Source organism: Lepisma saccharinum, chromosome 22 (genome assembly GCF_977018435.1).
Source record: "Lepisma saccharinum chromosome 22, izLepSacc3.1, whole genome shotgun sequence".
Classification (NCBI taxonomy): Eukaryota; Metazoa; Arthropoda; class Insecta; order Zygentoma; family Lepismatidae; genus Lepisma; species Lepisma saccharinum.
In genome coordinates, this window is record NC_139250.1 from 48,535,231 (window position 1) to 48,558,968 (window position 23,738).

Below are 23,738 nucleotides of genomic sequence, written 5' to 3' on the forward strand. Positions count from 1 at the left end.
CACTATTTTTAAACATTCTAATGATGCACAAATGAACTTTAATAGTAAAGAAGAAATCCATGTGTGCTCTCTCCCACGGCTTAGTTACTTCCTTCCAATTATAGTATTCTTTCTTTTTGGTGTCGGGTTTTACAGCATTACAAACGTTACAAGATTTTACGTGATCCTCAATACATTTGTCTATGCCAGGCCACCAATATCTTTCACGCAATAGTAACTTCATTTTTACTATGCCATTGTGATTCTCATGAGCTTTCTCCAAAACTTGCTGCCTCATTGAATTAGGTACAATATCTTTAGAACTCCACACAAATATATCTTCTTCACATTGTAGTTCATTTCTTCTTCTTCTCAGCGCTTCGAATTCACTTACATCTATATTTGGATCCTTAATCTTAGATTCTGGCCAGCCTTACATAACGTACCTTTTGACCTATTTCAACATCACGAAGTAACTAAGCCGTGGGAGAGAGCACACATGGATTTCTTCTATTTTCAAGGAAAAGTTTTGCTTCTCGTTGTTGATGCATTTACTAAATGGCCAGAATGTGAAGTTGTATCTTCTACATCATTCAGGGATGTAAAAAGATTTATGTCGAGACTAAGTTCAAGGTATAATCAGCCATAAACCTTAGTTACGGATAATGGTCCTCCCTTCCAATCTGCAGAATTCAAGAAATATTGTGAAGATCAAGGGATTGCTTTAATAATTTCACCAGCTTATCAACCGGCTAGTAATGGACAAGCTGAGAGACACGTACAAATTATAAAACGTGCTCTGAGATGTAAATTGTCATCGACGCGGGGGAATGTCGTATGTGTTACGCTTATTGCGTAAATAGTATGTATTGTTTATATGACCTTTGAAGTTGTCAAGATGTTGATAAAAACAGATTGTGTTTTGTCTTGTATAAATGGAGTTCATTATAGTTTGTTGAATGCAATTTTGTGATCAATTAAATAATGTTGAATTATGCATGGATATCATTTATAATGTATTCTACACCTTGAGTACGATCTGCATGTGTACCAAATACACAACAATACTTATTTTTTTAATGTTATATATAATTATTCATATATTTTTATAAAGCCTACGGCTCAGAAGTAAATAATAAAATAATAAAATTCTATATTCTATTCTATTATAATATTTAAAATTGTTCTATCACTCTCTCATTCTTTACATCATATACATATGACTTCTCTAGTATTAAAATAGCACTTCATGTAGTATTTTCTGGTAGAGTTTAATTAAATTCACATATCAATTTTATATTCGTTCGATTATTTATAACTACCATTTTTTTTGACGCAGTTATTAAAAACATTGGTCTGTGAATTATGAACTCATCTGGATTATAATACATGTCTATGTATCCTTCAGTTAATCGTTTAAAAGCACTAAATGCTTCATATAACTTCAAATAATCTTGTTGTGCAATGTTTAAATTATAATTTTCACGAGGGAACACCTCATTTCTGCCATTCTTCAAATACACATTTCTAATTTTACAATTATCAAACTGGCTGCTATCTTCTTTCCTCATTGTCATCTCTCCCTGTCTCAAACAACACAGCTACGAACTCTGGCATATCGTATTGTAGAGATTGGACCTGATTAGTAATGTCAAATTCAAAAAATGTAACCTCCACAGGCTTCTGAATGCATTTATAAGTAAAAAATTGAATCGGATTTTGAAGATTTTTCAAAATGTTGGCTTTGTATTTGAGAGCATAATTGGACTCATATTCAACTATAGACATTCGTAACTCCATAGACTGGATCACACATTTCGCAGCTTCGGGTAAACTAGCCTCATTAGCTGTTCCATCTGCATTTAAAGTTTTGTATCTCATGATGGCATTATGATCGACATACAATTGTTTAAATTGTTCTTTGAGATCGTGATGTTCTGATGTGAAACCTGATAAAGCAGATTCCTGGCTTGTTTCGAGGGTAGCAATTTGTTCTCCAATGTTGGAAGTAATCTCCAGTAAACTTTCTACAAGTCTCAATTTAGTGCTCTGGTTTTTAAGATCGAATACCTGCCTTCTGATTTCTACAAACAATGCATGTAATTCATTCACAATCTGATTGGTAGGCAAAGTAGCAATAGCGGCTTGAATTAAGGCAATTTCCGCTTGAATATTCTTAGTGTCCTCCGACTTAAATATTCTATTTACTACTCTTTTTACAGATCTTATCTCCTGTGAAGTGGGAAAATTGGAAACTGTGTTTTGAAGTGAGGTTAAAGCTTGCTTAACTACATCTAATTCTGTAGCATCTGCTACACTGGTTAAGGCATTTTTAAGTTGCTGTATGTCATCTTGCGTGGGGTAGACTGTTGCAGTGTTTGCAATTTGTTCTGTATGTCGTCTATGAGATAGTTCAGATTCAGTCTTGAGATTCTCAAATTTATGATCTGTCGTTGAATTACATTTAAAGATTCAGTTATGCTTTGCAAATTAAATTCGAGAGTTTCCTGTACATTCGTCAATTCGTTTCTCATGGTTGTCAAAGTATCTTCAATATGAGCTATGGTACCCTGTATCTTTCCAAAATCTTCGTAAGTTTCTAATTGCAATTTGATGCTGGCAACATTGCGAGCGATGGCATTTAATTCGGAAGATGAAGGTAAATTATTGATAAAGTCTTCTAATGTTTGTAGCTTGCATTGAACTTCTGTAATGGCTGCATGTAATTGGTCTGTTTGCAGTTCGGATTATATATATTACAGTGAGGGAATGTCAACAGATAAAAATTGCTCCCGTAATTTAAGAATGCTTGCATTAAGCAGGTCATATTGCTCTTGAGTCTTGATAGTTTCAATTATGGAAAGTAGTTCGGCACGAATATTATTCGCTTGGTTATTGAGTTCTTTCTTTAGATGTTCGGAGGTAGTTGTTTGAATTTGACGGAATTTCTCAAGATCATTTTTTAATTTAGCTAAATTCTTCTTTAAATTTTCAACATTATCGAGAGACGCTAAGTTAGTATATTTTTGAAGTAAAGACTTGAGTTCCCCATCAATTTTTACTATGTGATTAATTAATTCAGACTGTAGATTGGTAATTTCAGGTTACATTCAAAGAATTTTGTAATATTAATAAATGAGATTTAAGTTTCTTAAGACGTTCGTCTAATTTGGCAATGTCGCTGGAATTATCTGGTATTTCCTGCCTTCTTCTGTTTCCAAATATGTCCATTTTGTTTTGTTTATGTTTTATTTTTATTTATTTTTTTTATTCTTGTTTCGGTATTTATATATTCATACGAGGATAAATTATTCTTATTTCGATAAAGAGGGGGATTAGTTTATCATAATCGCCAATTATTTCAGCATAGAGGAAATTTCCTTTTTCTACATCGTATGATGTGTTGGGAAACATATTATTGTGCTTAATTCTAGAGAGATTTTTCCCTACATGAACAACAGCAGCATTTGGAGGAGAGATACTTATTTGGATCTTTCCTGTCACAGTTATTTCAAATGATGGAAGGTTGTTGTTAAAAACATATAATTGCTTTCCGGTATTCTCATCAACTTCGGACCATATACTATTAAGTTGAATAATGACCAACCCTCTCAATTTACGACGAAGATCGGAAATCACTTACATGCTGCTGTCTGAACTTCTCTCTATTTGGGGAATATGTTGCTTCTTATAGCCAAATACATTCATTGGCATTTTTTTCTTTTGAGATATTTTTATCAATTTAATATATTATATATTTTTACTAATTCTTAAAATATAAAACATTTTTTATGATAAGCTATGTCTCGTTTTAAAGAGTACGTTGAGACGAAGCGAATAAAGAAAACCGCACCATTCTACGTTGTATAGTTTTTGAGATATGAGTGTTTTTATAATTTGCAAATAATCACTAGGTCTAGAAAACTGTAAGACAAAATCTATTACTTATTGTCTTTCTTTATTGCACGCAAAGAAACAGATAACAATCTTTATTCCAAGTTGAATCTGTTTAGCGTGTCATGTCATCGATCCCCTGTTCGCACACTACATATGTCAGTGTTACAAGCTAACATTGATTTTCTATTCTCTCAACATGCGTGAGTTTGCCATTCATTCATGCATTCATTCAGTTTTTTGTCTCTCTATTATCGACATAATATTTCTAACAGGGCATTGCCTTGTTGTTACCTGCATATCACAGACCCCCCCATAGGGGGAAGAGAAGTTATTTCTTACACAATATTGTCATCTAGCAGCAAATAATTGTACTTGGAGAAACATAAATGCAGAATAGAAGCATATGTGTATGTGTGTGTGTGTGTGTGTGTGTGTGTGTAAGTGCTTGCCATCTAGTTGCAATGGAGAGTACTAATACAGTTTTCATAACTAAGCATGCATAACTTTCTCCGAGCTAGTAACATTTAGCAATGCCTCAATGTTTGTACATACACTTGCATATTACACTTTTCCAGAAGAGGGAGAGGGGGTTACTAACAAGCAGAAGTATTTGTGTGTAAGTGCTCGCCAACTAGTTGCAAAAAAAAGTACTCTTAAGTTGACGTAGCTAAGTTTGTAGGGCCCCCAATGTTACTGGTTAAGAAAAAAGTTTTTTTTTAAAAAAAATAGAAAAAGAAACACTACGAAAACCTACGACCTTACTTAGATTCATTCATTTTTAACAGGTCAATGCCTCAATATTCACACGCTCCCGTAAGTACGTCAATCTTCACACATGAACTCAGGAATGCAAAGAATTATTGTGACAAAACTATTGATTTGTCTGAGTAAAACAAAAACTAGGTTACATGAGAATTCCTGCATGTCAGGCAAGTTAGGTTTTCAAAAAATACTTCCTACACAGTGATTTATATATCACCAATGTTATCTAGTTGCAAATAAATATAATTGGAGAGCATGAAAGAAGTAAGTATCACTAGATGCTGCCATCTAGTTGCAAAAGAAATATACTTGTTGGAAAAAAGTTTCCTTACTCGATGTTTTTATATATCGTCCGGTAGTAATACGATTAGCTGAAGACATATGACAGAGCGCTCTCGAGTTCACGTAGCTGATTGCTAGGGCACAAAGATTACTAAAATATCTTAAACTTGTATATTTCTTGTACCGCCATGATGTTACTGATTAGTTACAAACACAAACAATATCATAACATTGGAGGATATGAGAATATGCAAGTACGGTATCTTCGTTTCAGATATAAATGGACCGAATATATACTGGGGTATTTTGCAAAAATTTTAAAAATTGACTCATGAGAGTCAATTATTTTTTCAGTTAAAACAAAAATAATGGATTTCGCTTTAGTTATTTGAAAAAGTGAAATTTAAAAAATTGGGTGTCATATGGGGAAATTATCTAAATCTTAGAATTCTTATACAATAAAATTGGAATTTAAGCTCTTGCGTAAAACAAATTTTCAGTTTTTACACTTTAAAAATCAGCTAAAATCATGATTTTCAGTTAAATTAAACTAAGAGAGCTCACAATGAAATTGTTAGATTTTGGAGGGGGGGAGCTGGCTGCTCGTGCCCCCTTTTCTCCTTTTCTACTACTCACTCACGAGGTTCATGTCCTCTGTTCTGGATCCCAGACCAGAAATAATATCACATAAAATATTGTATGCATTCATTATATTGTGTATATATATTCCTTGTATAGAATTACAATTTATTACTATACCTATTTTAAAATGTAATCAAATAGTAATAAATAGAGGAAATATAGTCGGGCGAACCGTCAAATTCAGAACAACTGACGTCCTGGTATATTTTAAGAACCAGGAGAATAAGACCATACCCTCGAATATAGGCGGGAGGAGGCGGGCTTACTTCGGAGGTTCCCCCCTTATTACATGTATTGAATAGCTGTAATACGTGTATATTTGTTGCTTATAGATGATATATGATAATGCAAATTCAATATGTAATGTAATGTAATAATATAATAAAGGAATTATTATTAGTATCCTGACTTGGATTCCGCGAGGAGACCTGTCCCACATGATATTGTTCTGCCTGTAACCGTAGACTACAAAAACTTTAAAAAAATTAGATAAAATTAAAATCAATTCTGAAGTATTTTATCAGTCAGAAAAACTGAATGATCTGATCAGAGACTTAAACCTTCCGAAGGCCAAGGCCCTCTTGCTTGCATCACGACTTCAGCAATGGAATCTACTTGACCGAGATGTGAATATATCGATGTACAGAAAAAGAGAGGTGAGCCTAATTCCTAATTTTACAAAGGATGGTGAATTGGCGTATTGCAGTGATATTCCTTCACTTATGGAACAACTGAAATTTGACTACATCTCTGAAGAATATAGACTGTTCCTAGATTCGTCGCGGACTAGCCTCAAGGCAGCGTTACGACACAATTGCAATCAATATCCTGCAATCCCTGTTGCTTATGCTGTGCATATGAAAGAAACATACGAGAACATGCGGAACCTACTACAGAAATTAAATTACGAACAGTTTAAGTGGTGTATATGTGCTGACCTTAAGGTTATTGCCATCCCCGCCGGTTTACAAGGAGGTTACACAAAACACTGCTGGTTCTTGTGTCATTGGGAAAGTCGAGCCAAAGAGCAGTACACCATCACAAAATGGCCACCAAGGAACCAACTGGTCCCAGAAGAGATGAACGTGGGTAATGAACCTCTTGTGGATCCGGAGAAAGTATTCTTACCACCTCTCCATATAAAATTAGGTCTAACGAAGATATTTGTCAAGGCCCTGAATCGGGATGGTGAAGCATTTACTCATCTCAGAAATCTGTTCCCAAGACTTAGCGAGGCCAAGGTGAAAGAAGGTGTTTTCACAGGGCTTCAAATCAGAGACATTTTGAAGGATCCTAATTTTCCTTCTAAGCTGAGTGATGCGGAACGCGTGCAGTAATTTTCTCTGGAATCATAAGTCACCTAATTACAAAGACATTGTGGGCAGGTTAATTACTTCATTTCGTACCATGAGGTGCAATATGTCCCTCAAGTTACATTTCCTGCATTGTTACTTGGACTTCTTCTCTCAACAGTACAGCTTGGGCAAGGTCTCCGATGAAAATGGTGAAAGGTTTCATCAACAAATAGCTACCATGGAGAGGCGCTACAGTGGGAAATGTGAATATGCTGACAGACTTCTGTTGGAATTCGACACACGAGACACCCTGTAAAAATTACAAGAGGAGCAGGAACACCAATTGAAATGTAAGTGTTGAACTTTAACTCTTTATGTACAAGGTAATCAAAAAAGTACTTGCCGTTCTAGAGCAGTGAGAAACAAAGAGCAATACAGTGGACGGTACGTACCTTTAGGTTTCGAAGTAATCTCCATCAGCATCCAACGCATTTTGACAACGTTCCTGCACCTGCACAATACCCTGGTGATAAAACTCTCCGGGCTTGGATGCAAAAAAGTCCGTGAGTGCGTTCCCCAAGTCTCCCTCATTTGCGAAGGATAACCCACGGAGGTGGTTGTCGAGGGAATGAAACAAGTGGTAATCTGTTGGTGCAAGGTCCGGTGAATATGGTGGATGTCACAGTGTCTCCCAGCCAAGTTGCTGAAGGGTTTCCCGGGTCCTGTTTACCAAATTTGGCTTGGCATTGTCGTGCAGGAACAGCACACCCATGCGATTCACCAATGCCGACTCCTTCTGCCGCAATGCACGGTGCACCCTTTGCAACTGCTGAGAGTAGAGTTCAGCAGTGTGGGTCTGACCAGGTGGAAGGAGCTCGTAATGCACCACTTGCCGACAATTCCACCATAGAGAGCATAACTTTTCGTGGGTGCAGAATTGGTCTTCAGGTGTAAGGAACAGGGTCACGTGGCGTCAACCAATGTCTGGTACGCTTGGGAGTGTCATAGAGAACCCACTTTTCGTCACCATTGAGCAAGCGATAAAATATGGGTTTGTTCAGGTGCCGAGTGAACAAGGACAAACATGCTGTCACTCGTTCCTTTTTGGCTGCCGACTATGCGTGGGGTACCCACTTGATTAACTTGCATGACTTCCCTATCCAAAGCAGGTGCAGTCTGACTGTTTCAGCGGAAACATGGAACCTTTCTGCACGTTCATCACACGCTAGGCTACTGTCCTCCTCGATAGCTGCTTTCAGGGGTTGTCCACTGCGAGGTTCATCCGAAAGGCTCATATCTTCCGAACGAAATTTCTGGAACCAAACCTGGCAGTGCGTCCGTTCACGGCATTCTCCCCAAATGCCTTTTCAAATGCGGCGACTTGATGCGGCAGCTGACAGGCCCACTTTAAAGTCATACACTAAACACATGCGAACAAGCTGCTTCCATACCTCCATTTCTCTTCGACACTGGACGAGCTATGACTGCTCGTGCGCAACGTGCCTGTATTACTGACAGTCGATGGTCAGACTAACTCCCGAAGCTTGGCAGGCACGTGCGTCATTTCGTTTCCTCTCTGTGCGTGCATGATTAATGAGACGTTAAAAACCGCAAGAACTTTTCATGGTTACCTTGTAGTTGTATCTGCTTGTTTTAAATTAAAATTCTGATGATAGGGTGCAAATTTATATGGGGGGAGAATAGCATTGAAACCTGCACCCCGTCCCTTGTACGCCTTAGAGAAAAACTAATTGCGGATTCGAACTCAACAGCTCGAAATCTATAAGAATCGCCTATTTTGGTTCATGGTAGCGACAAAAAGTTTAATTTTGCCAAACAGTGTAATCATATTAGCATGTAAAGTTAGTCTTGTTAAAATAATGTTAGATAATGAAATATTATATACGTGTATATATATATATATATATATATATATATAAAATTATGTAAAAAATGTGTGCAACAGGCAAGCAGAAAGTAAGATTCCTGTGGGTATTAATTAATGTGTCTGACAAACTTAAAATTCATGACGGGTAAAATCAAGGAGATGCATTGTTTCCATTGCTCTTTAATTTTCCTCGGAATATGCTGTTAGGAAGGTACGATAAACTAATGAAGGACTAAAATTAGACTGTGCGACTCAGTTGTTAGCATATGCAGATGATCTAGACTGAAATGCGATAAATACAATTAAGAATAATCCCAAGGTGTTTCCCAAAGAACGTAAGGAGATAGGTTAGGATGTTAGTTAAGAGAAAACAAAAAATATGCTTGCAGGCCGAAACCAAGTGTTAGGTAGTAATCAAAATCAAATTATTGATAACAACTCATTCAAACCAGTCTTAAAATTCAAGAACATAGGAGCAACCCTAACAAATGAAAATTATATAAACAGGAAATAAAAACCATGCGTAATTCAGGAAATGCATGTTTCTCTTCTTAAACTTTTATCTACTCGTATAATGTCTAAGAAAATTAAAGTTAAAATATACGAGACAGTAATTTACTATAGTATTATATGGATGCGAAACTTGGCCGCTTACATTGAGAGAGAAACATAAATAAAGAATATTTGAAACAAAAATCCTTAGGAAAATATTTGGATTTTAAAGCGACGAGGAGACAGGTGAGTGGAGAAGATTAAGTAATTTGAAACTAGTACATAATTTGCATTCATATCCAGATATTATTATAATGATTAAAGCAAGAAGACTTATTTGGGCGAGACCAGTAGGAAGGCCAAGGCGAAGATGGAGAGATAACGTTCAAATGGACTTAATGAAAATGGGTAGGGATGGGAAAGAATGGATACATCATCCTGAAAATAGGGACAGATAAAATTCTTGTCTTACTGCAGCCATAAGCCTTTGAGTTCAATAAGGCTAGAGAGTTAGTTAGTTATTCAAAAAATTTAAAATGAATGATTCACAATAATTGTTGAAATTAATTAATTTCGTGACATTATTTACGCATAGTTATATGTTAAGCAAATATTTTAAAATATTATCTTCTTATGATAGTCATACATATATTGCCAACATAGATAGACATAATTTCGAATTTAACACAAATATAATTGCCATGAAGCTAAAGAAAGGAATTGAAAAACTTACACATGTATGCACACATACAAGGCTGGGTAAGTTATATTTTCGTCCTCTGATTGTTGGTGGGGTTCATATTGCACCAAGTGTGAATAATATATTTTATTCAACTCAATCATAAATAGAGCAGCTATTGAAAAGTTCACTATTAATGCCAAACACCAGAAACTCCTGCAATTAATAACAAATAATATAAATTGAGTATGCTACCACAGAAAAATAAGAACATAAATTTACGGGATAAATCAACATCCAGAAGACACTCTAATATTTTGGAAGCGATACATGAAATATTTATGCAGTTACGTAACCAAAAGGTTAGATGTGCTACAATACTTCATGTACGATACTTTGTCAGATTGATTGATTGATTTGGTATTTTAAGTCCACTTTATGCACAGTAAAGCTAATCGGAAATGGGCCTACAATTTATTGTGTGATCCGAACCACTTGTACTTCCACCGGGTATCGAACCCGGGACCCTTTGATTAAAAGGCGACGACGCTATCACTACGCCATCGGGTTGCCACGCCAATAATTTGCCAGATGATGGACCCCTTCGAAAGGAATGCGCTGTTGTAAACTTGAATCGTTCGGCAAATATGTGCACTCATTCGGCCTGGTAATGTAACAGAATAACAGGGCTTTTGTTTTCTATTCGTTTGTTTGCCGTATTTTTTTGAGATGATCTTCCAGACAATGAGAGAAGATAATCATGAGAAGGATTCGAGCTTATTCGATGATTGAAACTTCAAAATATTTACTTTTGAATAGTCGCAATGATAAATTTCCAGGAGAGAATTACAATCTGAACATACAAGATAATGGTTACCAAAAACTTTACGAAGGATACACTGCACGCAAGAGAGTCACAATCGGCATCATCGATATTCATTTGTTACACTCCTGATAAATTTATGAGGTGCTGGCCTATGTTTGTCATCAACGCCTCGAAAAGGACAAAGGCTGAGGTGAATGACGATGCGTCTATAAAGATCGTGTGTGAATTTCATGAGTTAGTACCTGAGAACAATATGTGTTGATAGGAGGAAAATCATTGATGTATGACGTAAGGAATGCAAGAATCCTTGACCATAGTGAGTCCACCACCACCCACGCAGCAATGTCCTGTTTCCCCCACCAATTAAATTACAGGATAGTATGACGACACCCAGGAGGCAAGGTAAACCTCAAAGCCCCCAAAAGTTACAAGAAATCCCAATCCAAACTCCTTCCTTCCCAAAAATAAACAAACATCAAGTTTTCCTATCTCTCTTTGTTTCTTTCACGCCGTCCTCAGTAGCTCTAGGGGCACAAGCTGGAGAGTTACAGTTAGAAATCCTATTCGTAGTCCATTACATAAACAATATCCACCCCTTCAAGCACTAAATCATTTGTATCAAATTGACTTTAAAATTCAAAAGCAATGAACAATTTTGGTAACACCCTGGTTACCTCAATGTCCGTTTATATGGAGGGAGTAATATTCCTCCAATCCCACTGTTTGGTTAATTAAGAACAAACCAGAAAAAAATCCTGGTACTGGAAGTTGTGACCGAGTTACCATTACCTTGGCCTTGAATAAAACTTCCCCAAGATATTTTAATCTCCGGAAAATGACACGGCCGTCTCTGTGCCGTCTTTTCCACGAAGCCAGGCAAGAGTTTAATCAACAAAACTAAGTGAAGATAAAGAAGCCAGTGTGATCCCGCAATAAACTCCAATCTCTCTCGAATATTCATTTCAGCCCGTCTCCATAAAAACTCTTAAGATGCATCGGGTAGAAATCGGGAAAGGCAGATGGCCTACAGGAACATGCCGTTATTCCTGCGTTCCGGGGCTTTAATTTTTAAATACCCCGACGATCTCCGTGGGAAACTTCGCTCGCCCTCAGCATAAACTTTTAAGGACAATGACTCCCTCAGTTCCAGTGATGGGAACCAACTCTTCCGACGTAAACATACATAACAGACCGGTATATCAGCACGTATCAGGACTTGGCCAAGGTCGTAACTCCCGCAAACCAGTCTCCTAGTCGCCCTCATTGACAGTTTAGTTACAGGAGTAAAAAGTGCGAGATGTTGAACTCCCACCTCGCTCGAGAATATATATTTACGCCAGTGAAGTTAAGACAGCCAGGAAAAGCATAAACTTAACGAATTGTCAGAAGTGAAGTGCTCGCACCAAAGTTACGAGCAGCATAAATTAATTTGAATCAGTTACTTTTCACTGTACGCGTCACCAACATGAACAAGGGTTTGTTGTGTTTTCGTGCAACTCTTCATCCCTCCCCTGTGTAAACGTGAAGTCATGTGTGGTTGGAGTTATAGCCCATGAACCAATAGGAAGGAATGACAATTCCCCCTAGAACTGGAAGATACAAGAAACTCTGAGGGTGGAAGACGGTCAAGACAGTTCCGTTACAAAGCTTCAACCCTCCGGTAAAGAAAAAGTTTTGCTCCGACAGTTTCCGTGCAGCGCTTGGACCCGCAAGTAAGAAGAAGTTTTGTTCTCGGAGACTCCCGCAGGAACATTCTTACCTATCGCAGGAGAAAAAAATTGTCTTCTCGCATGAACCAGTTGAACGCTTATTAAGATTTAGTTGTGCTGGGGGCTGAGATATTAATTAATTTATGTCTTAACTAAATAAAGTAAAACGGTAACTTCAATCATGGCGATGACATTGGAAGAACTTAGAGAGACTCACTATTTAGTGCAATGAAGCAAAGTAGAGAGGATCTCTATACCAAGTTGATTACGGAAGTAAATGGAACGATACATTCTAGTTGTGAGAAACTGCAGGTAGAAATGAAAGAGGGAAATCAGGAAATGGGTGACAAAATATATAAGTGTGGGAAGAACATTGTACTATATTTGATGCACTCCCTGATTCTCAAGATGAAGAGTTTGATGGAAACAAAGTAGAAGATGATGAATTGATTGATAGTGAAGTACAGCAGGCAGAGGTTAATCCTAATGAACACAATGCTATTATTATGGATTTTCATAAAACTAAGAAGCATAAGTTTGCTAGTAATAATAGAGTAACTTTTGAGCTAGGAAAATGGCGGATATGACCCACTCTAAGAAGATTGATTTGATTGATTTGTTGTTTTAAGTCCACTTTATGCACAGTAAGGCTAATCGGGACTGGACCTACAGTTTAAAGTGGGATCCAAACCACTTGTGCCTCTACCGGGTATCGAACCCGGGCCACTCTAAGAAGATTATTGCAGATAAAATAAGGCTAATCTTGTATGGAGGAATAGGATGGATGTACTATAACGATAGGGTTAGGAATACGCTGCGTAGCTTTGTAAGTTTGAGGATTAATGAGAGAAGGGGAATAAAGGGGAGAGTTGATAGTCTTGACAAGTATAATGCGTCTATGTTATTGAAAGCTCAAGGTAGCAAGTTCATGAATGAAGTAATGAAGCTCCTCTTTGATTTGCCTGCCAGCTGCCAGCAAGGAACTGGTCAAGGGCAGTAAATGGTCCGAAGCTAGCGTTAACCTAACGAGCAATAAAAGTATGTCAATATTCATGAAACTTAACTGTAGCCAAGTTAGAAAAGCAGATTTTCTCAGCATTCTGGTGAACGAAACTACCGTTGCATTGAGCAACATTTGTACAGCTCTGCGTTATGTCCGAGATAAAAGACGGCACGACGTTTCCGCCTCGTTCCGTAACCATGTAGGCCAGACAGTAACCGACATACATAAAATATTCCAAGTACGGTAGGGTAACAGAAAAAAAAGAAGAGAGGTAAAGTACACTAATGTACCAGAAGGTAAGAGTACAGAATTTTATGACGACTTTGCAATATATATATACACATGTTACACAAATATGCATGTACATAATGAGCAATTTCTTCCAGGACTAATTTTTATCAGTAACTTTGTAGCTGCGAAACTGCAGGAACACCCCATACTTCTTACCAACATACAGTTTTTGAGTTGTGTACAAAATGAAAGCTCAATCCCATCAGAAATTAGCTATATTTTAAAAATGTTTTGCAAAATGCCATAGCACCACTATGATTATCAGTGTTAAATTAAGGAAAACTTTGCGTACCGGAATTATTGGTACCGGTAATATTTCAAGGCTACCTTGATAGTTTAATATATTTATAGAGTGGAAAAGATGAAGAGCAAAATATTTAAAACTGTATTTTGGAGAAATATGAAGAGAGATGTCTGATCACATATTGCGAATAGCATTACGTAATTCCATACTTCCTAGGGGTAGTCCTCTTAATGGACGGCGCCAGGGAGATTCTTTTATACTTGGTTCTTAGGATGGTGTACACAGAGTCAAGCACTTTATTTCTTCTTCAATCTAAAAATTGGTACTTAAAAACAATATTTGGCTTGTCTTTCATTTTCCGGACTTAAAAGCGTAATTGCGCTGTGATATCAAAACTTCAATGAATTTTCAACATAAAAATAACACATTTTTAACCATTTTATACACCAAAACTATAAATAACTTAAATGTAAGGTACTAAACTACGTAGTATTGCTTCATAAAATTGAATTATTGTAACTTAAAATCTAAATTTTGTCTGAATTGATAATTTTGCAGAAACTTGAATTTTAATCTAGCCATATAGTGCTTAATTATAGTTGAATCTTTATGAAAACGAATTCCTACTAAGCAGCAGGCAGAAATTGTAGAATTTAATTTTTTGTTGCACAGTTTTTATATGAATGCGTCATTCTTAGAGTCGAGACTTCTTGAATGTATTTAAAATTTGACTTTTATTTCAGGATATTTGATTGGCACTTGTTTAATTATTTAATTTAAATGTTCCACGTGTTATGCACTCAATTACCAGCAAAATTTAGTGAAAATCATTCTTGCCAGCTATTTTTTTAGAAAGTTTTCTACGTTTCGATTTTTTTTTCCAAGTTTCAACTTTCTTCGATGTACTAAGTAACCATCATACCTAGGATTTGTATACAAGTAGAGCATAATAACAAATCATTATAAAAGGTATTCCGACCATTAATTTTATTTTTTCACAACGATGCATAATTTTACCTGACTAAAAGTGATGATATGATGAATAATAATTTATAATCACGGGAGACCCCCTTCTTCTTTTTATAAATCTCCCTAAGGTTAGTTTCGTACTATAGATAACGTCATGTATATATAAAATTTATATTCTCTGATAGAGTTTAGAACCCAATATTTATTTGTTTCACTAATTTGGACTTGTTTTGATGCACCGCGTAACTTGAAATATTTTTTTTCGGTGTAGAAGATAGGAATGAGGAACATTGGGGCAAACCGCGTGTCACCTTTTCTTGCAGATCGTAAGACGCTATGGCAGCGTGAGCTAAATTTGCTTATAAATATGGAATTTACTTAATCATTGTGGAATCTCATAGTTTTCATGCGGGAAGCGTATTTAATTTGACACCATACGTTCTCTAGGTGCTCGGCGATTTGTTTTCAACATAATATCTTTCTATCAGATTTAGGGGGGCTTTCTTATACATATGCCTCTTGGGTTTGGACGTAATTGGTTTCAGGGTTCTATCAGCCATGTGATAGTAGAATAGAAATTAGATGAGAGCAATTAATCATCCTTTTAATTGACGTTAATGGCTTTTTTATTCCTTATCGAGGGGTGACGCTATTGTTAATTAATCTAGCGCCACGTGTCGGGGGTGGAGGAGGAGATGAGTCATCGATGACTCATGCACACGTGTGAGTTTGAAATTAATGGTTTTCCATTAGTGCACAAAAGATACTATTATGTATTCCGTTTTTACCCTAACCTAACCCTATTGTTGTATTCTATATATGCGTTTCTGCCGAATATGAGTCATGGCTGCTTTATGCGCACGTGGGAGTTTGGAATTAATGTTTTTTCCATTAATGTACAAAATACACTATTATGGAGTTCGTTTTCGGCATATTCTAACACTATTGTTGTACTTTATATATGATTTTTACCCGGATATGAGTCACAGATGATTTATACAGACGTGGGAACTTTGAATTAATGGTTTTCCATTAATGTACAAAATACACTATTATGGAGTTTGTTTTCGGCCTATTCTAAGGCGTCACGTCCGGCCATTTTGGCGTCGGTGGTGAGTCATATTTTGTATACTTGAGGAGCTCGAACGGTCCTGGGTAGAGGCTAGAAAAAATTAACCAATGAGAGAAGGTTTTTAATAAATGAATCATCCAATCAGAGAAGAGTAAAGAAAAATAATATTCATATTAACAGGCATTTTGTCTAAGAATCTATAAATAACGAACGGAAGACGAAGCGGTCCAAGAGAGTTCTCAAGTGTTTGGCTTGAAAGACGTACTGATTTTTTAGCGTGACTGATTTGTTGCAGTGCAACTAAAGCCTTTTTAACTTGGTAAGTATCTTTTTTTGTGTACTATTCTTTATTTCAAGTTGTTTTTTAACTGCCATGCAAACAAATTTTAAGCGTTTTACATTATTTTTGAAAATATTATACAAAGAATACTCGAAAATAACACTAACAATGTGTATTGTTATTGTTCCAGGTTCTGTCATTTTTTCTCTCTCTGAATTCTACAAACGAGCGAAGAATGGCTTCCAGCTCCAGGTCCAACATCAGTGCGGTGAGTACAGCCGAATCCATTTTAACCCACTTAAACCGGGGATATTACACTTCTCCAGATGATAGTATTAATGCATATTACAACTTTTGCAAGAGGGTGGTTATTTACTATGATTACCCATATTCTGATCCGACCTTGTTTTGCGAGACTGCTCACAACATATTGAATCAAATTGGCGCTGGCGACCCCCTTTTTTAAATAGCGGGGGAACGGAACAGATATTTCAGACGCTTTGCCATGCTAGGCCGGGAGGTTTCTTTTGATATCCCAGCGCAGGTAGTCGCGGACCCCCATTCTTTTGTCAGATCGATGTTCCACTTCATGATGAGAAGGGTTTTTTATGATATTGTACCCGAAAGTCAAGTTGGGGTGATTATTTCTGCGGGAGGTAACGACAGGGATATCTATATCCCTTGGCGTCGCCTTTCAGCGTTAAATGAGGAAATTATCCAGCATTATGTTGCCAAAGTGCTCAATAGCAACGAGTCTATCTTTGTAGGAAATACTATTAAATGCAGCGCGCATATTGTGGAACCTCGACGCGGAAGAGGAAAGAGCAAAGTCCCTCTCTACAGAAAATATGCTCCGTTACTAACAATGAACAATCCCCATTAGATTCAGAGGGTTATCACTGTAATCAACAACGATGATAATTTGTGTTTACCACGGGCAATTATACTTGGCAAGGCTAAAATCGATAAAGAGAAGCAAAAGATCAGGTCTTTTACGCGATCGGATCATTTATTTAAAGAAGGCGCTATGCGCTTGTGCCACGAGGCAAGCGTCGACCCTTCCAACGGGTGTACAGTGGAAGATATTATGAAGTTTCAGAATATGCTAGGGCCAGAGTACCAGATTGTTGTTTTTGCAATGAAAGACGGGGAAAGGGACTACGACGGATTCGGACCACTCCATTCGCCCCTAAACAAATCAATTTGTTGTATCATAACGAACACTTTGACTTAGTCAATTCAGTTCGGAATCTTCTTGTAAAAAATTACTACTGTGCCAAATGTCAAATAGGATTTGCTCACAAATATCAACATAGTGAGTGTACATTGCATTGTTCCAATTGTGAGGGTAGTCATTTAGAGGAAAATACTAACTCTGTCCCTCGAAAATGTGGAGAATGTAACCGTACGTTTCTGTCTGGAAAATGTTTCCAGAACCATTTACGTACCGAAGGCCGTAAATCCAGTGTGTGTGAATCCATTCACCAGTGCACAATCTGCTGTAAAGTAGTGAACAAAAGAAAGCGTAATTCAGAACATAAATGTGAAGAATTCTTTTGCAAAAGCTGTAATGCTTTTGTCGACCCTACCCACAAATGTTATATTCTCCCGGTCAAAGTAGATTCAATCAGTAAATTTCTGTATATTTTTTATGATTTTGAATGTATGTTGGTTGAAGGGGAAGATGCACAGAAACATGAAGTGAATCTGGCAGTTGCCAAACAGGCTTGTCACACGTGTAAAGACTCGGAAGCAGATTTCTGCGAAACGTGTGGCCCTCGTATGCATATTTTCCCCAACATTGCAGAATTTATGCATTATATTCAAACACCCAGGGAAGGATTTGAGAAAATTGTGTGCATTGCACATAACGCGGGACGTTACGATTCTCATTTTGTACTGAACTATTTGATCACTAAAGAAAATATTATGCCTTCAGCAATTATGAGAGGGCGTAATATTATTGAAATGAGAGTGGGCAAGAAAATCATTTTCCGTGATTCATTAAATTTCATGTTAATGAAATTAAAAGACTTGCCTACAAGTCTGGGTCTCGGAGATGAACTGCGTAAAGGCGACTTTCCCTATCTTTTCTCTACACCTGAGAACCAACATTACGTGGGGCCCTACCCTGATATTTCTTTTTATGATGTGGACGCCAAGTCCACTAAAGAACGGGAGGAAATTCGCAAGTGGCATGAAGAAACTGTTCAGGCTGGGAAAATATTTGATTTCCAACAAGAGTTGCGACAATATTGTATTAGTGATTTTGAAATCCTTACAGCTGCGTGTATTAAATTTTCAAATGTAATTGAACTATTGTCGGGCATTCAGTGCTTTCTGAGATGTGCCACACTTGCATCTTTAGCCTCATTGATATTCAGGGCTAAATTTCTAAAAGAAAAATATCGCCCACTAATATGGTTCCCTGCAAATTCAGAAATGCTTTGTCCAATCCAATCTATTAATCGCTAGGTCCAATGACTGCGGTTGATTTGAGAAATACAATATATAGCCAAAATTCAACGGACACAAGTGTTGTTCATTCCAAAGACATCAGCCAATTAAATAATAAGATGTCGGACCTCCCTTCGCTTTTAATACAGAATTTATTTTTGGGGGCAGGCTTTCCGTTAAGTTATGGTATATTGTCTTTTTTTTAAATATTTTCCGATTCGTCCTGTAGCATCGTGAATAGTTCATGAGTGGTTTTCGGTGAAGTGGGTCTGGCACGCAACCGACGCTTCAGTTCATGGGGTTCAAATCGGTATATTGAGCCGGCCAGCTAATCACATCCACCTGATGGACGATATCATGCTGATAGATAAAAGGACTCATTCCAAACAATTGCCACAGTTTGGGCAGCATGCTATTGTCTAAAATGTCCTCATAAACAACACTGTTCATGTTGCCATTGACTGAAACTAATGGCTGGAGCCTTAACCAGGGAAAATAGCCCCAGACAATGACACCACTGCCACTTTCACGTGTGACACACACGGTGACATTTGGTTGTATAGTGTACTTGGGGATATATGATATTTATGCACCATTTGGGAATGAATGTTAGCAGGTGTTGAAACAGAAAATGTTCGTCTGAGGCCGATAGTACGTTTCCTACTGATCTAATAAACGTTTCGCGTAATGCGCTCTATCATCCGCGGTGGCAAACTTGCTGCGATGTACAGGCTAATTGTAAACATTTGGGGTGATGCATTTATATACAACTCGAGGATCGATGGTGCACATTTTTCAGCAAACTCCTACACAGAATTGTAAGTCAGGAAATCTGTTTCAATCGCCAGATAATATTTTTCTCCACTGCTCTAACAAATGCATTGCCTAATGCAATTTATCAGCCTGTGTAATACACTTGGTGGAATGTAAAACATTAAAAGGCTGATCAAGGCAAAATTGATAGTATGAAAATATACACTAAAAACGTAAAGTCTCCACCCTCTAGCAGGGTCTTCTTCAGAAGAATATTCACAATAAATTCGAACTTGGTCAGCTCTTTAATGTTTTATTAACATAGAAACAAGGCTTAACAGTGTTACCATTGGTAAAATGTCTATGGATGTAAAAATTTGGGGTGATACATTTATATGTCGTGTACACAAACTCTGTGTCAATTTTGGGTCTACCGGCCGCAAATATTTTTATCTTCCGATTCAGCAAAAGCCTCGCCTCATGCGATCTATCAACCCATGTGTTGTAGAGGGTGCAATATATACGACCGATTGTAAATATTTTTGGATGATGTATTTACTATATACATACTTGGGTATCGATTGCTCCGAATTTTTAGTTTCTTCAGTTGAGAACAGGGATGACAGAGGGCACCAGGAGCATGTTAGCTTAATACGTCCAGTCAATCTGTGGTCTATTGCTGTTACGTTATTCATGATGAATGTTCTGCCCACAAATTGGGTCATTCCATGTGGAATCAACAAACGAAAAGCCACTTCTGAACCTTCCATATTTCAATTGATTTGAAATTTGGCACAAAGAAATGGCTACCTGAGGTTGGAAAGTATGCAAAATTGCAGATGCATATCTTTTGTCTTTACGAAATTACAGGGGCGGAAAAAGTGCAATTTTGATAATTTTTTTCAACATCTTGATATCTTTTAAGTTTTGGGATCCACAGTTATGATAGATTTAGGTTCGGATAAGGATAACATAGTATTTTGATACACAAATTACTATAATTCCATGATAAATTTATAACAGAAATTAAAAATTGTTTGAATCAATGTAGATGAATCTGATATTTGCATTCCCAGATCTTATAAATATAATGTAATTCAAATATGCGGTCCAATTATTGCAACTACATTATTTGTGCACAAAACAAACAATGTAAAGAGGAGAAAGTTGTTGAATATAGGTTACTTTCAATTCAAAGTGCTTGAATTGTCAACGTTCAGGCTGTATTCTGGTACGAGCTTCATTTGTAGCCACAAATACCACACGCTTGTCACGGAATACTGTATATTCAGCGCACTACCATATATTACAAGATATATTAAGAATTGATGACGATAATTAAGCACGTTAAGAACTTTTGAATTCCTCTGTATTTCAAATTACTGTAATGAATTAAGAAAACTGAATTCGTAATTGACAAGCCTCGAACAACACCAGAACCAATGTGTTACTTCGCTTCTATATCAGTCTATATACTTTGTTGTAGGTGATTCACCAACGCCTAAATTTTTTCAGGTATTAAAAAGATTGTGCACGACCACATTTGGCTTTATAAGTGAGAAATGCCATTAACAGGATATATTGAAGAGATGGTCCAATTGCTTGTTCTTCTAAATCTCGTGACATTACATCCCTGGACTTCTTTTTGTGGGGCTATGTGTACGACACAGTGTAGAGCACTCCTGGCATCGATTTTGATGATTTGAAGGCAAAATTAAGGCTGCCTTTGTCAGAATTGCAAGGATATATTGGATAGGGTATGGGCAGAGTTGAAATTCTGATTAGATGCTGTTCACGCCGCCAGAGGTGCGCATGTTGAAGTGGACTAATGCAAATGAAAATTCATGTGCTGGTAAATCAAATTAGACATAGTATGTTATTAATGTCAATTATAAGCTGTGCTGTATGACATCAAAGATGCAAAGTACGTTTAGGGACACCCCATTATGATATAATTTATTTAACTTTGAAATGAAATCAACATGGCTTCACTTTCAGTCTCAAAACAATTTTGTCCATTACATTTTGTTATCGATAAAACTCACTCAACATATATATATACTGCCGATGAATCCACAATTACAGCAATGAGAGAAATACACACGCTGCACAGTACAAGAAGGAAAGAAAAATAATGTGAAATGAATGCGTACAATGTATGATTTTTGAACATTTCACCTAGATGCCACAAAAGAAATTTCAGTAATGGATACTTATTCCAATGCAAGGTGAATAAAATAGTGTGCTGCATAGTGTTATCCCTCGGAAGCCAAGAAAAATGCAGTTTGTATAAGAAAAAAATACTATATTCCAATACATATTTTTTACTGACCTCGAAACGAAGCTGATGTTTTTGCCTATCATGTATTTAAGACCATGGAGACTAGAATTTTTTAGAAGGTCTCTCATAATCAAACACCCACTTGTTACAATGTTTTCCAATGTTGGGTTTAACGCTTTGTTGTCTCTTCTTGGAAATCTGGAATCATAAACATCCCAACTTTGTTAGAAGCAATTTAGTACATTTCTCCGTGTGTTTTGATTTATTTATGCATTTCTCTACATCTTATATTGATCATGACGATGGAAATAAACAATCAACAAAGAAAAGGGTGAAGGACGACGACAGTGATATCCAGAAACAAGATCATGATGCTACTTCACATTTAAAGTAAATTTTCAAAGTAATATTACTATATTTGAAGTAGAGATGACGCTTTCTCTCTACTCTTTGGATGCAAAATTTGGAGGAAACTCCAAAAAAGCTTTCATTTCCTCCGTCCATTTTAAGATTGACCTTAAGGAACTTTTCCTCTTATCGTAAACTGGGGTGACACTTTTCTTGCTTTCTTGCATAATACAAGCAATTATCGAACTGGAGTTTCACAATAAAGAGATGCACTGCAACTTTCAAGCTTAAACTTTGAATGCTGGTAAGTATCGAGAGTCAAGATGCAGCGGGGATACAAGATATTGGCAATAATACCGCATGTCTTGATATTTCGATATCATACAAATATAGGGATGGCATATACATAGTCAAAGAATAATGTTGATAGTCTACTAGAACAGTGTTTTTGTTAACAATAAATGAATTAATGTTATCAAGCAGACACTATTAACAATTATCAAATATAACAAAAGTTTACAGTGTTATTGAATAATAATAATAATAACAATAATAAGGGCCATTTTTTTACTTCTTCCTACTCTCACTTGGAGGTGGTTATAAGCATAACTACCTTCTCCACCAAGTTTCGAAGGGGCCCTTTCTTATCAAGGATGGTGGAAGGGTTCTCCGTTAGTACAACCCGATATCCGAGTTTTGAATACAAATGTGGAGATTTATGGAAACACATTTAAAAAACTAAATTTATATTGAAATGAAATCTGCAATACAAATAAAGATTAAAGTGCACCATAGTGTTCCAACGTTCATACAGTGCTCCTTTGAAGCACTAAAGTTAGTTACTAAAGTTAGTCTAATTGTATTAGTACCTTAAACCATAGAGTTTTTGTAAATTCCATGCTTGAAAAATTCCAATACTACCCAACCACTAAGGACAAGATGGCCACTACATATGTGATTAGAAATTAGTTAGTTATGGGTAAAAACACAAACTTTTTCAAGGCGTAATTGATTTTTTAAGTTTATTTGAATAATTGTAATTATACGTAATTACATAAATAACTAAAACTAGTTTTTAACTGTATTTTTTCTGTTTCTCGTATGAATGTTTGCATCTACATTTTCGTCATGTGAGAGTATCAATTTTTTAGAACAACTATGATTGTGTCTTTGTATGTATGTGTGGGATGAGTGTATTATTATTTGTTACCTAACATCACTTAAGTTAATTCTGTTCATAATCGTCTGAAATGTATACTATTTGGATACGTTTCAGATATTCACATCTCCCATCAAAATGTAACTGTATGTTGTCAGAGTTGATCAACATATATTGTGCTCTTATCCGATTTCAGAATAATGCGGTATTATATATATGAAGTAGATTAATAAAAATATTCCCACATTCGGCGTTTCTCGTAAACGAATTGCCAGTAAAAGTGATTATAGTTTTTATTTATTCAGAGCAGTAGCGTAACTAACATGCTCTGCCCCCTCCACCCGAAACTTTCAGTTCTACGACCCTACTCTTTAAAAAAAAGCTTATCTTTTTACAACCTACATTTATATTTGATATATACAAATATGAA